The following is a 15,449-nucleotide window of genomic DNA, read 5'->3' as shown; positions in this document are numbered from 1 at the left end:
AATCCAAATTCCCTATATAGAGAAAACAAGGTGTCTTGAGCTGTGGTGTGATCACACGCACTGAGTCACTGTGGGGAATAGCTGCCCCAGATTTTCAGATTTTTGTAGAAATTCCAGGTTTTCATAGGATCCACTTTTCACAGGAAACACATCCTTTTGCACTGCAACTCATTTCCAGAGCACTGGTTCCTCCCTGCTCATCTTTCCAAGGTACGTGCCTCCCAGCTTCCAGCTTAATGGCATTTGGCATGCTACTTGCAGAGTTGGGAAGCTTGGCTGCCTTCATACTGATCAACAGGAAAGAGTCTATGGGATAACGGAAATCTGGAAAACATGAGGGATGAAAGATGTGGCTTTGTTTAAACTGGGGGAAAAAAAGAGAAGGGAGGCGACAGTTTTCTATATGTAAAATGTTGCTACAAAGTTGCTGGTGATCAGTTGTGACCAAGTGAAAAAGAATGAGAAATTACGTAAACTTGCAGCATAAAAACCCAGGATAAATATCAGAGACACAGTCTGCCTCTTAAGATGGTATTTAAGACAGTGGTTTGATAGAAATCCCAGGACTTGTACTACAGAGATGCAGGTTAGAAGAAATATATGTATGAGATTATCTAAAGTGATTCAGCTAACTTCCACACAGGATGGGAGAGTGGCCTGGATGATTTCTTGAATTCTCTTTCAGTGCTTCGTTGCCACAAATCCCCGCAGGCAAGACAACTGTTCAGCTGGTTGACAGCTGATGCAGCACGGAGATTAAATTCAGCTGAAGACCGACTATGATGGTAGAAAGATGTTGATTCATCTGGAATTCAGGCTCTTAATTCACACCCAAATCGCTGGCAGAGCAGCTTGCTGACTTCAGTAGCTTAGTACTGGGTCCTTCGCTGGCAGTTGTTACCATGTCCATTTTTCTGTTTTGAAGAAAGATTGCAAGACTGGCCTCTTACCAAATCCATCCCAGCTTTGTGAAATATGATGGCTATTCCAGCACGAGTTGTATGACAGTTGGAGATCAGAGGGGTGCAGAAGGCAATTAGGCTATTAGGTTCACAACTATATTACTACGTGGAAGTATCAAGCTTTTCATTCTCCTTTTCATTGTTTTATTTGAATAATCTTAATCCAGATCTTGAACGCTGAAGTTATTGCCTGAGAAATGGCTTCTAAGTAGTGCAGAAAGGGTACAAAATCGACCTGCTTATAGGAAGAAAACCTGCATTTTTATTTCAATCATCAAGGAGATTACTTGGAGAAGAACTCAAAGTAGGAAGCACTGAGCTGTCTTTCTACATCTTGGACATTCATGACACTTATTCACATACAAATGAAAATGATAACATAGGGGCAAAAGAAGTTTTAGGCAAAGATTGGATGGAGTTAAGGAAGTTTCTCAAGAACAAATCCTCTGAAGCTGTTCTCCAGTTATTAACATACCTGCTGATTCCTGGTCATTTTCAGAAAAGTAGGAAGATCTAGAAAATCCTGATTCAGAGGGGAAAGAAAAGCCTCTGCTGCCTGGCAGCATAGTCAGTGGACTTCACTGACATCCGTCCATCTTACACACTCATGCACTTAAGGATCCAGCAGGAACAACCAAGGAGTGATGGTCCTCAGTTCTGTGGCTGGAACCCTGCAACAGCCAGTCCCTTTCATGGCAACTAGGGGAAATCAGCTTTATTTTTTGGCTGAATTAATATGTTTTATTTTGCATTGGAATAGATGAGGAGTGCTCATACAAGCAGTTACGGCATCTCTGATGGGACATGTCAATAAACAGGAGGGAGGTGAGAACTTTTCTTATTTCATATTTATCTGCAGCGTAAGAAAAAGAATGTATGTGAAACAAGGTGCTGGAACGTGTGGAGAGGTAAAGGAAGTTAGGAGGGTGGATGCGGTAAGGAGAGGAGGATGAACCAGTGGCAGGTTGGAGAGCAGCAATAAAATAGATTTGTGGTCACTGTGGAAAATCACTACCAAAGTAGCTTGCGGTAAGAAAGCAGCTGAAGATAATAAGATGAGAGATGTAAGGATCTAAGGGAGGAAACAGGCAAGACATGGTCCTAGCGTGGCTGGAATTGGCACAGGGAGATGGCAGGGTTTGCTCATAGCAACCCCTGGGCTTTCCTGCAAACATCGCTCCTGGAATGAAAACCCGTGTCTGTGTGTGGATGTTGGGCAATTCACAGCTAAGGCTTGGGGGTGGAGGGTGGGGAGGGAGCATGCTTAATGGGGATGAGCAGAGAGGAGATGAGGGTCCAAATTAGTCAGCTGCAAAAGGCAGCGAAGCTCTTAGGACAGAGTGAGCAGTGTTTGTGGGCCTTGCTGCCCATCCCGGCTCTCACCATGTGTCTTCTCACCCTTTCTGTACACCATGTTGGGCCAAAGAGCCTCACTGCCATCTCCTGCCGCCTCCACCACCCATGTCAGGCAGGAGGAATGATGCCGCTCTTGGCTGCTGCCACTCTCAATGGGAGGGGAGCCAAGCCAGTACTATTTATTAAGCTGCCCTGTGAATAATGTGGCAGGAGGAACCATCCCTGCCCTAGGGCATCTCCAAGAAGGTGCAGTTCAGGTGTGTAATGCTGTAATGTGCTGGGTGTCCAGTAGATGTTAACACCTCAAAATGGGGCAGAGGAGCTGACCTGAAAACTGCCTGTCTGCGGGGATTGACCCTCCAGGGTTCCTCTCCCAGCAGAGTGCCAGACTGCAGCCATGGTGGAGGGAAGGTGGAGGCTGCTACGACAAGCCTCCTCCAAGCCCCCACTGAAGACCGAGGTGCTTTGCATTTTCGTCTGGGAACTTTCCCCTCATTACCCTCCTGACAGGATGGGTGCAGACAACATTAGGGACGCTGGGCTACACACCGGCCCCAGAGGAATGTCCTCCTCCTCCTCCTCTGTGGCAGCACCTCAGTGCAGGGGGAGGCACACCAGCACTTCCAGCCAAACACCTTCCCTTGCAGGATTTCTTTTTTTCCAGCTGAAGGCAGCTGCAGGAAGGCAGGGAGCCTTCACCCCTTCTCACCCCAGCTCCCCACAGCTGCACAAGTGAGTCTGGCCGATGCCTTTTCCCAGGGCTGAAGGGGATTGGTGATTAAAGGGGCTGTCTGACCAGCTTTCCCCTAAAAGAAGCTTACAAAGTCCGTTTGTTTAACCTTTTCACAGCAGCTTGACCCTGTCATGAAGAACAAATCACTCCAAAACAATGTCAAAGTGTGGGACTGGCGGAGTGGCTCCCAGCCTCTTCCTCCTCCGCTGTTGCACACCCAGGGATAGGTCCAGCCCTGGCAACAACAAGAACCCTCTTCTGCATCCCACAGTCCCAGTCGCACAGCATCCTGCAGCAGCTGTGAATTTTGAGCCCCACAAAAGGAGGGACCGGGTGTGAGTGGCTGTGCTGGTGGCACTGAGGTGACACATTGCCAGGCAGCTCGTGATTCATCTACCTGCTAAAAGTGAGGGCTCTTGCCTCCAGTATTTTCCAGATATTAGATGCACTTATGGAGTTATTTTTTTCCTGATGCTAAACCCTTCAGCCAAGTTTGGGGTTACACTGCCTATTTTACACCTTTTGTAGACTGTTTAGCAGTGAAACCAGAGGGCAAACAGACTCACTAGTGAAGTCTAGAAGTAAATGTTTACGTTTTGTTACATTCTTTTTTTTTTGTGGTTAGGGAAGGAAGTTACTTCAGTTAAAAATAACTACTAAATGCTTACTGAGACACTCAGATTTTAAATGATAGTCCTCTTTTCCCTTAATCCAAGTGATCAAAGCAAAAATGCATAAACTGGAAAAAAGTTATTGTATTCCAGTGTTTTCATGAAGTGATTTTCTACATGAACAAGAAAATGAATCTTAACCACTTACCACAAAAATATCCTCAGGCAATGGTAGTACAATTAAGACCTTTTCTTTAAATAGTATGCAAGCTAATGTAGTACATATGGTGCCATTAGCAACTTCAAACCAGTATTTGGATATTCATTTAATTTAAAACAGTGTGTGCTAACACAAAACTTAGCAGTAATAATAAATGTAAACTTGGGTAAGAAAGTAAACAATACCATCTCTGTTGCATGCGCAAGCCATTAGTCAACAGGACCAGATTTTGATAGCAAGTATAAGCACTACATTTTTTATGTTATAATAGATATTTTTTAAATCTTGTTTTGTTTGGCTTTGTTTTAAAAATTAATTCTTGCAAAGAATAATCATATTGCTACTATATTTTATTGTGCTCAGTGATTTTCCTTATGAGGAACTTTTCCTTGGTTTGTGAATACAGAAAAGATTGACAGCAGCAGAACAAACTGTGCAAAATGAGGAAATAGATTAGCTCAGGCTAACTGTGTGTGTAAACTGAAACACCGTACTGATATCTTTGTTTTTTTACCTAGTGACATTTGCTGCAGAACAGTGATGGAAATAGCCTGGTTAGCTGAAGGTGGCACACTCAATTTAAAAGCCCTGTGGAAAACCAGCTGTGTTAGTATGCAGGTCTTAAACATCCTTTCTGTAAAGCAGACTAGGTTATTTAATCACTGCTTTAAACCAGACACTTAAAGTTTGTGGGATGCTACTGAAATTAAGATTGTTCATGTGTTGAAGATAACATGGCACAGGCCATTCCCACCAGCCCCTGCAAGGGAAAACTTTAGTTCTTCATCTCAATTTTAGATAATGTTGTCATCTAGAAAAAAGCCAACCAATAGTAGCAGCATTGACATTATGGTAGTAAAGTAAATAATCCACATCAAAACACTTAGGGAGAAACCAACAGGATGAGAGAATTTGTCATTTCCTTATTACAGGGGAAGTTCTGCATTTTCACTGCCCCTCTGTTCACAGTGGTCCCACGAGCCCTGGAAATCCCTATGGAAGTTGTGTTCCCTGCTGCGCCCCAGAGCCTGGCCCTCCCTGCAGCTGCTGGGGCTTCCTCTGCTGCATAGACGGCAAGGAGAGCAGAGATGCCAGGGAGCGAGGTGGCTATGCAGCTTAGTAAAAGGTTAATCCTTGACGGTGGGCAAGGTGGCTGTGCCTCCCTCGGCAAGGAGCCACAGCTGTGAATCCAGCTGTGAAGCACAGTGCCCAAGTGAGCCTTGGCTCAGGGAGCAAGAACAAGAAGCTAATAAATCACGATGCACACAGGAAATATTTACTTGGCAAGGAGAAAACTTGCACCAAGTCATCACCCAGGTTAAAAGGGAAGAGGCTTTGTGCAGGGCAGGAGAGGGCCATCAGGCTTGCCGGCACGTACTTCCTTCTTGCTGGAGCTGTTCCACTTTGTATAAATAATTAAATCATCTTCAGGGCAAGGACTTGACCCTGCATCTCTCGCATCCCAGGCGAGCACCCAAACAACTGGGCAATAGAATCAATCTCTTGTTTTTCTCTCCCTGGCCCAATGAATATTTAATCACCTGTACAAAGTGAAGCAGCTCCAACAGGAGGGAGTGAAAGCCAGGCACCTTGCAAAAAAGCTCTGTAGCTCAACAGCCCATCTACTTTTCCAGCAGCATTTGAGTCCCCACGGGCAAAAGCCCTTGGTATGTGAGAGAGGGGGTTGTGCGGACTGTATGCTCCCTGCTAGCAGAGTCCTGAGATGGTGGGAGGCAGCTCCTGTCTTCTCACCTTTCCCATCTCTAACTGATAGCCACCTACACCTTTTCTTTTACAGCTGATAATATTGATGGCCACTCTTGGTATATTTGCCTAATGATTAGACATGGTCACCTAGGAAGGAGAAGACCCAGGCAGAACCTGCATCTCCCAGGGGACCATGCGGCTGCCAGGGCACGTGCTGCAGCTTCTCAAGTTGGTGAGAAAGTCAAACAGACGATGCTGGATGAGTGGGAAAGTTCATGTGCCTGCTGATGGGAGCTTACATCTTGGGAAGTTCTTGTCTCCCACATGGCTACTGCTTCCACACCCAGTTCCTTACTTTATGCACTGACAGATACAAAACACAACCCAACACATCACAGCAGTAAAAAGCATAAAAACCAGCTGCAGGGAATAAGAATGCAAAGAATAAGGTCATTCTGCCCAAGGCACATTTTGTTTTTGTTGGTTGGTTTTTTTTTTGTTTGTTTTTTATAATTCCACAGGAAACTAGGCCATCCAGTAAGGTTTTTACAGCTAATGCAGATTTTTAAAAGAAAGCGCAACTGAAGGGTTTTTACAAAATGTGCTGAGCCAGAAAAGATACTACTCAGGTATTTCTGTAGCCTATCAAGGCCAAAGTTGGATGTGACGTGCCCTTTAGGAAGAATCAGTCCTAGTCTCACATGGTCCTGAACTGTCTCAGCAAGTATTTTCTTAGCATTTTTTTCCTTATAAGAGACACAAATAATTAAAGAGTTATTTTTAGAGTATAAGACTATAATTAAACTGTTATTTGCTGCTGCACCAGAAATCCAATGTGATTGCACAGGAAAAAGTGAGGAAGTTCTTTAACCTATTTAACACAGATAATTGCCTATAAATTTTCCATTCTACCAGCACATTGCTGCATTTTTCCCAACAAACTTTCTTTTGGGAAATTTGGGTATCTATCGACACCTCAAAATAAGACAAGTCAGAACATTATGTATTTTTTTTTTTTTAAAGAGACATTTAGTCTTGAGATGGCAGCTTTTCTGTAACTTCACAATGTAATTGCAGAGCTGTGTATTTTATTTTCAAAGTTTTGGGTGTTATTAAACTTTTCTGTTAAAAAATATTTTAAAACCCCCAACATTTCTTAGACATCTTTTGCTTCTGATAAAATCTAATGGTGATCAGGAGGGATGTTTGTGTTAAGTCTGGGCTATATATTTAGGTGTCTGAGTTAGATGTGAGTCTCCCCATAGGTAAAAAATTAAGACATTTAAGACCCTCCAGGCAGCAGTCCAGCACAGGGGCCTCCGTGTCACCCTCTGGAGGTGCCCGATTCTGCCACTTACAAGACATGCCCTGTTGACTTAATGTCCCGGGTGGGCTGTGATCATATGGCTTTCTTCTCTCGGAATTTCCCAATCCTGGCCATAGGCTGCAGACATGGTGCTGAGAGACATCCCACTCCCTGCTCCTCCACTCCCACCTCAGACACTACAAACTCATCTCTGTTGTTTACACTGTCTTGCTCAATAGCAAAATTAATTCCTACCTGCTGCAGAATGAAGATTTAAGTCTGGGGAGTCAGTGATGGGAAAGCACTACCACAACAGGAGGATGACCTCTTTGGTCAGCCATACTGGCAGATGGAGGTGCAAGTGCAGGTGCAGGTAGTCCTTCTGACTTCAGGAAAGGGCAATTTGTTAAGCACAGTCTTGCATTGCTTGTAACAAATTAATTTATCACTTGGTTTTACCATTTTGGGCCAAACTTGCTGAGCCATGGTTTTTACCCTTTTTTCCTGCAGCCAGACTCAGTCCTGCTTGCCGGAGCTTATTGGCAGAGAGGACAGAAGGGAAGAGATGAGTCAAGAAGAATCAGATCAAGAGGGTAATTTCACAGACACACCAAAATGGCTGGGAGCATTTTCTGCTCCTTTCCGTTTTCTAGCTGCAGAACGAGTTACATTTGCCAAGCGCGTTTAAACTAACCTTGGAGAAGGGCTGTGAGAGCCTGGAAATGCAAATGGTATTGCAAGCACTGCCGGGGATGGGAGACATACGGCTAAAGTATCACTTCAGCCACAGCCTCTTGCCACAGCCCTGCAGCACTGTGCAATGTACATACTAATCTCCAGGAAACCTGCCTGGCTGGAGAAGGACTGGGGCTTTCCCCGTCATCCCTGGTTCACATTGCACAGGATTCCTCAGCCATGCTTAGGGCATGGATCTGGCAGGCTGTAGCTGGGAAAACTATTTTATGCCTTTACCTGTGTGCTGTTTGCATACTGAATTAGCAAGAAGGCTTTTGAACTTGGCTAGTTTCAGTCGCCCTCCGATCTCATCTTCTCTATTTCTGAACTCCTGGTCTGCAAGCTAAGATCCACGGCAAACGATTCACCATCCTTCTGTCACGCCGATCCTATTGCTTGGCAGGAGTTTCCAGAGCAAATCTTCCTAATGCTAATGCTGAGTCAAGCACAAGGGCTAGATTTAACCACATGTTATTTAACATTGCATTGCTTTGGCTTCAAAAGGCACTTTAAGGCATTGCTCTTGTTGCCGGTGATGCCATGCCAGTTCAGTCAGGTCTGTGAGCAATGAAACTGTATTGTCCCAGTGCTCCAAAGTACCCTTCAGAAGTAGTCTTTATGATGGGTTGTTACAGATAACATCAATTCCAAAATGTTATGTGCCACAAAGACATCAACAAGAGGATAACTCTTGAAAAATCAGCAGTCAAATCGTGCTTGAGTTCAGAGAGAGCTAGGCTTCACAGGTGAAGCTGGAGATGCACTCTGATGCTTGGCGGCATGAGGTTGGCACGTCCAGAGCATGAATGGTGTGTTGCACACACTTTCCCAGGCATGTCACACCAAGGCAGTGTGGCAGGGAAGCCTGGAACTTGCAAGGGTGTTGAACACCAAGTAGATCAGCAGAGCTGGACACCAGCCTGGGAGGCAGACACAGCCAGGTGACAGCAATAGCATATATCTTCTCCTTATTCACTCATTTATATTTATATTTCTCTCCCCTCTGGGCCTGTGCCCTGTCCTCCTTTGGCTTTTTTCTTTATCTTGAGTTTCTCCTCCTGTCCTATATCCAGCTTTCCCCAACAACAGTCAGAGCCTAAACCTCTCTCCTTATGCTTCTGCTTCCCACAGATGATACAAACCCATGTAAACAGATGGCTGTGTGGGTTTTCACACGTTTTCCGTATATCTACACATTGATTCAAAGAGACATGTTGCACACCCTTTGCTCTTCCCTCCTACCAGAGTAACACAGGGTGAAAGCAGAGCTCCTGAGGAGCCCTTAGTCCTGCTGTGCTCCATAAAATCACACGTAGCAAGCCCTCCCGTTGCTCACTGGGTTGGGGCCACTCATCTGGTGTTGTAAAATCTGCGGAGGAAATATGTGCTTCTCAGTAATGTGAGGAAAAGCCACTCAGCAGTTCCCATATAATATATATACATATATTACTTCAAGCAATGCAGATGCATGTCCTTGTTTAGAAAAGTCACACGTATTTCAGCAGTTGCTGCCAGGAGAGAACAGGGCTGCAGAAGGGGTGCCATGTAAATATGGTGAGAAGGGAGTTTTAATTTGCAAGGCTGCTCTGACACACAGGAACAGGATATTGGTGTCATTTTTTGGGGGGGGAAACACAAATAATGCAGTTTGCGTTTGCCTTGTGTCATCTTTCAGCTAGAGAAAAGAAAGACTAAAATTCTCTCTTACTGAGATGTCAATACCACATATCTGCTAAGATCATTTGTATGTTTTTGCTCTCATGCAGCTCTTTTGTTCACGAAAGCTAACAAAATTTGTGATTTTTTTGTTTTGTTTTGTTGTTGCTGTCAGGGACAAAAATCTGGCTGAATCAGCACGGGTGGGTGCAGGGCACGGTGGCTTTGCCTGAAAGACGATTCACACAGCCAGCGAGCGCATTCGGGTGGGTTAAGCCCCAGCTCCGATGCGCCCTCTGTGTGGATAAAATAACACTTCGAGTGAGCCGTTCTAGAAAATGAAAGAACTAATTGCTGGGGTTAGAAGAATTCAGCCAGTCTCAAGCCATTAGGATCACGGAATTGGAGCAAAGCTGCCAGGGCTTTACCACGCTTAAGACCTAACCTTAGGTTGCTCTTCGATCACACGACCACAGCTCTAACATTCGCGGGCGAACATGCCCTCCATGCCCCGGCAGCGCTTCCCTCCGTGGATGCAGTGATGAGCGCAAGGAATGCCAATTCCACAGTACTCCTGATCGCCAGCAGGATAGGGACAGACAGGCCTGGTGGTTTAATTTGCCTTTTTTTTTTTTTTTTTTTTTTTTTTTTTTAGAGGAATAAAAACAACAAAAAGACAACCTAGTCTGTCGTGAGATTTCTGACTGATTGTGGAGTAATTTGGGCAGAATGGAATAGAGCCTGCTCAGTGGCTCATGAACAGCACTTATCCGTACTCCATTATTTTCCTTTTAGTTTGCTTTACAAATTAGAAAAGGGCACCAGTGTCAAATTCTTGATGCAAGCCTCTGTGTGAAATGATAAGCTAAATCCTAAATTGGGGTCAAAGCTGTTCATGGGGTTCCTGCTGCTAATAAAAACACTTTTCTTTGTTCCTGCCTGCTAAGATTGCCTGCCCCATTTATAAACAAGATCTTATCCCAAAAGAGATACCTCTATGCAGAAGTTAGGGAAAAGTACCCTGCTTACGCTAGAATGTGTCCTTAAAAATATACTATGTTTTGGAAGGAAAAAAGGTAGCATCATTGCATTAAGAGTAATGCATTTATATTAGCTAAAATCCTGGTTTTGTCTGCACATAGCATCTCAGGGTATTTTTCTGAGTGGTTCACAATGGGAACAATAATTGGCAGCATCATGAAATTATGTTCCAATGACTCGTCATTTGTGAAACCTCCCTTTAATTTCAGTTCAAAGATAGGCTGATGAGTTCCCCCCCCACAGGTTTCTTTTTTGACACTCCTTTCTGAGTCCAAAATCAAAATAAAAAAGCAAGCCTGTAGTGATTTAGAACACAGAGCTCTGGCTGATGTGACATAAAAGCTGACATCACCACACCCTGCTGAGGGATGATACAGCACCTGAAGAGCGATGTCCTACCTGGGCATGAGATTTCATGGGTCCAAAGCTGGGTGGGAATGACTCAGGGGAGTTTTGGTGTCCCTCCCTTGAGGAACAACAGCGTCTGCAAGAGTGATGTGGTCAACTGTTTGGGTCAGTTACATTTTTATCCTGAAAATTATTTCTTTAAAATCACCTGATTTTAACAATTCCATACCCCTTTCAAAGCCACGGTGCCTGAATCTGGCTTTTTAAGTGAGCTACTGACCTTGCTGTAGCTTGTGCAGCTGCGTAGTACTTTGTGTCAGATCCTCACTGCCATCAGACTTAGACACCAGCAGTCACTGTGACTCTGCCTTGCCTGGTTCTGTCCCCTCTGCTGCCACTGTAAATGGTTTGGAACCTGTTTCCTGCAATCAAACATATTCTTGAATATTGCAGAAAGTGACTCTTCAAACTTACATTTTCTTTCATTTCCTGTGAGAAAGAAAATCTATTTACCTGTAAATACAAGAAATGCCATTAATACCAGTTGGGGTTAGACAGCTCAAAGCGGTCACAGGAGCTTGATGTTTTGGAAACTGAAGTATTTGTTCTTCTTTTTCCTTTTTTCTTTATCTCTCTGCTGACCCTTGGTAACTACCATGAGATGAATTAAAGCAGTCAGTTTGAAATGGCTGGAAATGGGTATAAATTGGAACTGTCTTTGTTGAGAAGTAGCATGAGATGGGATCAAGGCTAGCAGCAAGGGAGGTTTTCGAAGGGCACTACAATGTATAGCAAACCAGCTGTGCGCTTGCATGTGTGCGCTTAAAACTCCTACCAGTAAAGCAGAACCCACAAGCAGAGATGCGAAATCAAACCAAGGAAGACTGTTTTCTTTTGTTCTCTTTTTAGAAACCCTTTTTCTATTTAGATTTACAGTAGTAATAGGTCAGACAAGTCAAAATTTGCATGTATTTATAATGAATTACGCAAATATGATTATAAAAAGCAGTGCTCTCCTGCAGGGCTCAGTGATGGTAACCTTCATCAGCCTTTGCTACAGCCTGAGCACTTGCCCAAACACACATACCGGGAGAGGCAGGGTAAGGATAAAGCTGAAAGATGTTTGTGTGTCTGCCCTGGGAACAGCTGAAGGGCTTGAAAGATGAGAAAACAGGAGAGGCAAGGTCTACCTGGAAAAAAAAATAATCAGAAAGATCACAGAAACAGGGGCTGCAGTCCTCTGCCTGTCTGCTCGGAGGGACATGATGTGCTCCAAAGACAATATACTCCAGAGAAAATTACTGATTTTACTCAAACCAGGCTTGTGAAACATTTGCCTGGTAAAATAATTCAGCAACACAAACAGCTCAAAGAAAGGCTAGGCATTTCTGCGTGATCTGCCCAAAGACAGCTAAAGCTTGTCCCCAGCTCTGGCATCTCGGGAACTCACAGGCATCTCAAAAAGGTCTGTTTTACCCAACTTCTCTTCAAGGAAGTCCCAGATTAATTCACCAGAGGGAATTTTTCACAGCCTTTGCAAGTGTTGCTGTCAAAACCAGCCACGAAGCGATCTTGTTGAGCAAACAGCCCATTTTCTCTCCTGTTGTACACCCCCCACCCCCCCGCAGAGCCCCAGTCTGAGCAAGCACGGGAAGGTGGGGAGGGGGGCTGGGGAAGAAAAGCCCAGCAGAGCCCACACAGCCAGTCCTCCCCGAACAGCTTGCGTTCCTTCACAAGTGAAATTCCTCTGCCTCCAGAGGCTGAAGGTGCCCTGCAGCAGTGCTGCCTACTGTGCTGAAATCCCCATGGGACGAGGAGCTTGGGGACGCGGGGCTTGGAGGAGGAGAGTTGCTTGCTTTTAGCCATGTCCCCTTGCAACAGCCTTTCCCACGTCCTGCCCTCCCTGCTCACCTCCGCTCTGCTGAGGCTCGGGCTAGGCGTGATTTGTTTCAAAGGCTGGGTTTAATGGCTTTTAATACTAGTTAAGTGGACGGGCTGAGACGCTAGTTTTGAAATGTCTGGAGGAGAGAAAGAATTCTGTATTTCCTGTTATTTGTCTTGCTTCACATAATCCCATTTTTTAGTGAACAGATGGAATATTTTTGGTTTGCTGAACATTTTGTCATCACTATTCAGCACCAACTAACCTGCCAAATGCTCTTGAAAAACACACAGTTATTGCAGTCTCTGGTCCTTGGTTTTACAAGAGCAAATTTCCTCCTTGGTTCCCATGAACCAAAAGAACTATTTCTTTGATTCCCACCCCCACCCCCACCCCCCCCCCCCCCCGCCTGAAGATCTAAAGACTATTCTCCATTGGTCTAAGTGGCAAAATCGCATTCAAAGTAAGACAGATGTTATTCTGCCAGAGCAGAAAAACTCTTGGATGAAACCAGTAGGGACTGAAAATTCCATTCAGGGAACCCTACCCCTGGTTTGCCAAAAGTGACTGACAGCTGAGGACAACTGTGATTGTATTTCCACCACCCCACCCCCCAGTTGGAGGTGGTGCTTTTAAATGAGGAAGTACAAGGAGTTTCAGGTCAGGGACTCTTCTCAGTCTATCACACCTCTGCAAACTTCACTCATTTGCTTTCTGCCCTGCTGAAGCCAAGCTCGTGCTTGACTGAGGCACAGTTTCTATAGGGCAGACATACCTCTTGTAGAAAGGCAGGCTGTCTTCAATCAAGAACATAAAAGATAGACCTCACATGGCTGCCTTTGGTAGGACATTCCCCTGCTGAATTACCATGATGGCTAAAACCTGGATTTTTTGCAATTTGAGTTTATTCGGCTTCATTTTCAGTTGCCAGACATTTTTTGTTTGTTTGTTATTCTTTTCATACTCTTTTTTTCCTTTCCCTGTTTTCTACCACCTTCTACTTTCCAGAAATCTTTAAATTGTAAAAAGCAACTCTGCATACAGGATTTTTTTTATTGATTTCATTACCCTACATACAGATACAAAACACCCTCCGATTTTTATTCACTGCTGCTTGGTTAAAAGCGGTAACACCTCTCTCATGCATTTGGGTAGGATTTACACCACCCGTGTTCTTTAGAAAATCTGACTATGGTTTGCTACCAGCCTCTAGTTCATCTCTCAGACTGAAACAACAGCAACAGAAAAGACTCCTTTACATTTTTTTACTGCATTGTGACCCTTACAGTGGTTGTCCATATGTTTGTTACCTCTATGTCTGGACTGAACTTGCCTGAATTTGAGACTGTGAAACCAGCAGAAAGTTGCAGAGTGGCTGTCAGTTTGTTTTGCACCTGTCGTCTCTGATATCCTTGAGAAAGGAAAGAGCATGAGCATGGCTGTAAAACAAAGTAAAGACAAATAATATTTTCATATGCATGTTTCCACTGGAGAAATTTGCTCTAGTGAACAGCAGAGGAAGTTAGTAGAAATTTTATTTCTAGCATTGCCACTGTGTGGGATCAGAAATACTTTGCACTTTTGCAGCACTTTACTAGCAGAATTTCCTTATAATATGTCCTGCTCCTTTTCCTGATTTCCAGTTAGAAAATGCTCTTATGGATCTTAGACTGTAAATCGAATAAACATCTCAAGAGGCACACTGGAGTGAGCGTGACTGGGCTTCTACCCTGTTAGTACTACAAGGGGAAGCTCTCTCAGGAAGGAATTTTAAATGTACCTACCCCTACCACCATGGTAGTGAGTCATGTCTCACTTTGGATATTATGGGTCCTGGAAAAGACTTCCCCAAGCTTCAGGATGGACAAAGGGAAGAATTCGCTTTGAGGGACCCTGATACAATGACAATTATTTACAGTAAAAAAAAAAAAAATTGTCATAGAATACCATGTTGGAAGCAACCTCGTGAATCATCTGGTCCAACATCATGTTCATAAAGAATTTTTATACTTTTTCTGGTAAATTACATTTTTCTCTTAATTTTCTCAGTCATTAGGATCCAAGACAAACAGTCCTGTCCACTGCTCCTCAAGGAAGAAAAGTGGTAAGACAATTCAGGGACTCTATGTCTGATTTATGAATACTGATTCAGTTAATTTCTGGATTTGTTTTATTATGAGTATGCATAGCATTCCTGCATAACTGAGATCCAGCCTGTGATGGCAGACCCATGCCATGTAAGTCCCTGACCAGGAACAGCAGAAAATTGTTAAACCTGTATACATTCACACAGGCAGGAGTGTTTAGAGATCATGGTGTTCCTCACTAGCAAAAGGCAAGCTTGTCAGTAGGGATTGTGATTTCAAGGTTAGAGGTCCCTATGCAGCAACACCAAGAAAAAAATAGCCTAAACGCCAAGAGGAAGGACACACAAGAAAAGAAAGTTTCAGGCAAGAAAATTAAAAAAAGAGAATCAGTTTTTGTGGAAGAGACTATTGGTGACTGTTGGACCAGGCAAGGTCAACGAAAGACCACTTAGGTCAGTTGAAACACCAAGATTAGGAAAAAAATATTCAGGAGGGCAATGTTACATCACCAAAAAACCTGACTTAACCTTGAAAAATCTGCAGGTAGTGAAAAAACTGAGGAAGGGAAATGCTCTTTCCTCTTCTGTTGCTGAACATTATGTGTTTGTTCTCTCTACAGCCCAGATTCAGTATCTACAGTATTTAAAAGAGCTGGAAACCCAGGTGTGTCTGCCACAACCAGGGCACTGAAGAGAACACCAGCCTTGAAAAGCTCAAAAAATCAGAAGCTTAGGGAAAGAGCAATAGAGAAAAAGCCCATGTCCAGGGAAAAACAACAAAGTGACTTTGCAGGAATATGTTGAAA

General features: G+C 44.0%; 1 long non-coding RNA gene across 3 annotated transcripts in view; it reads right to left on the bottom strand.

Annotated features, from left to right (window-relative positions):
- Positions 1 to 15,449, bottom strand: part of LOC121087753 — a 42,055-nt gene that overhangs the window by 15,554 nt on the left and 11,052 nt on the right. For all 3 annotated transcript variants that reach the window (XR_005827726.1, XR_005827725.1, XR_005827724.1), the window contains exon 2: positions 10,956 to 11,097. This is a non-coding gene — a long non-coding RNA (uncharacterized LOC121087753). The remainder of the gene's footprint in view (positions 1 to 10,955; positions 11,098 to 15,449) is intronic.

The sequence above is a fragment of the Falco naumanni genome, chromosome 1 (assembly GCF_017639655.2).
Source record: "Falco naumanni isolate bFalNau1 chromosome 1, bFalNau1.pat, whole genome shotgun sequence".
NCBI lineage: Eukaryota > Metazoa > Chordata > Aves > Falconiformes > Falconidae > Falco > Falco naumanni.
The sequence above is the reverse complement of the archived record's forward strand: the minus strand, read 5'-3'. Positions and strand labels throughout refer to the sequence as shown.